At 27.5% G+C, this 2728-nt stretch overlaps 1 long non-coding RNA gene across 1 annotated transcript; it reads left to right on the top strand.

The window, feature by feature from the left end:
- The first annotated feature begins 1584 nt into the window (after positions 1–1584).
- LOC130500308 (uncharacterized) lies at positions 1585–2449 on the top strand. Its single transcript, XR_008938912.1, has 2 exons — positions 1585–2025; positions 2132–2449. It is a non-coding gene; the product is annotated as an uncharacterized LOC130500308 (long non-coding RNA).
- Positions 2450–2728: the final 279 nt, after the last annotated feature.

The raw sequence follows: 2728 nt of genomic DNA on the forward strand, positions 1-2728 counted from the left end.
TATCAAAAATGTTAAAATATATTGATTTTGTATATTGGATATGTATAAAAAATTCTTACGCTTTTAATACATTGTGTTAAAGTCTAATTTTAGTTAAACTATTGTCGGATTGGTCGTATTTTAATTAATGAAACGAGATATTTAAACGGTCTCTGCCATCTACATTAGTTTTTCGATGAATAAAATTAAACTTGTGATGTTAGCTACATAACATCATTAAGTTAAGGGATGTTGTCATACATAACATATACTTCGTGTAGCTAGGTATACATTAATATACTTTGCATGGTTAGCCATGTGATGGCTAATACTTCACGTAGCTAGCAATCAAAATGATTGCTAGCTACGTGAAGTATTAGCCATCACATGTCTAACCATGCAGAGTATACTAATGTATACATAGCTACACGAAGTATATGTTATGCATGACTACATCCCTCAACTTAATGATGTTATGCAATTAACATCACGAGTTTAATTTCATTAATTCAAAAAGTTATATAGATGTCAGAATCCGTTTAAATCTACCGTTTCATCAATTAAAATATGGTGTATTTGACGGTAATTTAACAAAATTTAGATTTTGATCCTCATTTTAAAAGCGTTAAAATATTTTTAACAAAATCTAATTTATAAAAGCAACATGTTTTATAAAATTTTGATAAGTAGTGTTTTGACATTTTTATTTTAGTGTATTTGAAAACTATACAATTATATCATTTTATTTATACTAAATATAAAAGTTATATAAGATATTTTTTTATTAGTTTAGTCTGTTTTGTTATTAAATTTCAATAAAATATATGCAATTCTTTGGATTAATTGTGTATATATATAATTATTTCTTTATTTGATCTTTTTTATTATAAAAATCATTTGATGTCGATTTACTAACTCTAATATCTTATTTGTTTAATATAATAATAATTAAATTACTTAAAATCAATGAATTTTTTTATTTATATTTTCATAAAAATTGCATTCATTTAACTTGATAAACCATATTATATTCTTATATTATTTTATTCTTGAAATTCAATAATTAATAATTATACACTAGAGATTATTTTTTGTTTAAATGACATCAAATAAGTTTTAAACAAATAAAATGTTAGAGTCAATGAATTTACGTCAAATAAGTTTTGTAATTAAAATTTATCAAATAAGTATATATCATACAATTCATCAAACAAATTACAGAAAATTATTAAAATTTCATAAAAAATATTAAGATAATTAAAAACTAAATTACACAATATCTTAAATTACTTTCATATCTAATATAAATAAAATAATATAAATATATAGTTTTCAAATACACTAAAAGAAATGTTAAAACACTACATATCAAAAATGTTAAAATATATTGATTTTGTATATTGGATATGTATAAAAAATTCTTACGCTTTTAATACATTGTGTTAAAGTCTAATTTTAGTTAAACTATTGTCGGATTGGTCATATTTTAATTAATGAAACGAGATATTTAAACGGTCTCTGCCATCTACATTAGTTTTTCGATGAATAAAATTAAACTTGTGATGTTAGCTACATAACATCATTAAGTTGAGGGATGTTCTCATACATAACATATACTTCGTGTAGCTAGGTATACATTAATATACTTTGCATGGTTAGCCATGTGATGGCTAATACTTCACGTAGCTAGCAATCATTTTTCCTTTTTTAATCTAAGGGCTATAGATAAATATTGTGGTTATCCTCTAACTTCTTTTTCATTGGCTGTTTTTTTAATAGAAGGATAACCAATTCTTAACTATATTTGATCTAATGGTCTAAAAATAATTATTTTCTTCACTGTCTCTCTCTTTTTTCCAAGTTTCACGCTTCTTCTCCTCTTCTCTTTCAAGTTCTTCACAGTCTCAGATCTTCATCTCTCTCACTTCATGTCTTGTAAACGAGAGAGATTCATCATCATCACTTTGCTGTCGCCACGGATCTTAAGCTCGTCGTCGTCATCATCTACACTCGCCGCCGTCATCCTTGTTGCCGCTTCTCAGATCCGTAGTCTCCACCATCACATCTCTCCCTTTCAATCTCTCTCTCTCTCTCTCTCTTTCAGTTCTGTGGTTTTGATTCCCATTATTTTTTTTTTGAGATTTTGTAACAGGGAAACATATCATGTCTTTCCAGATTCAGAAATAAAGAGTGATAAACAGAGATAGAGAAGACAGAGCGCCGGAGATAGATGAAAAAGGTGACGGCGGTGGCCTGAGAATCTGGTGGTCGCGAGCAGAGTGGTGGTTGAGTGCGGTGGAGGAATATGAAGAAGGCTCGACGGCGGCGTTAAGTTTAGGTTTAGGTTTAGTTTTGGTTTAGGTATAAGTTTGGTTTAGTTTTGGTTTAATATTTTTGTTGTAAACCAATTTAATTATAAATCATTTTATTTAATAAAAAAAATTAAATATATAAACGAGTTTAAATTTAATTATGTTTTTTTTAATTTTTTATAATTTAAACAATAACGAAAATTATACGCTATTAAAGAATATTTAATTGCAGATAGGAAAGCGCTATCGTAGCGGAAGAAAAGATAGCAGTACAAAAAACCGCTATCTAATGTCTCCAACCTACTATGACGGGCGATGATATAGCGTTTCTAAAACCGCTATTGTATCGTTAGATAGCGTTTTTCGTCCGCTAATAAAACTCATTTTTCTTGTAGTGTTATGTTTCGGCTAAGTTATTCCATTTACGGTTGAGTTAT

The sequence above is a fragment of the Raphanus sativus genome, chromosome 9, assembly GCF_000801105.2.
Source record: "Raphanus sativus cultivar WK10039 chromosome 9, ASM80110v3, whole genome shotgun sequence".
Lineage (NCBI taxonomy): Eukaryota > Viridiplantae > Streptophyta > Magnoliopsida > Brassicales > Brassicaceae > Raphanus > Raphanus sativus.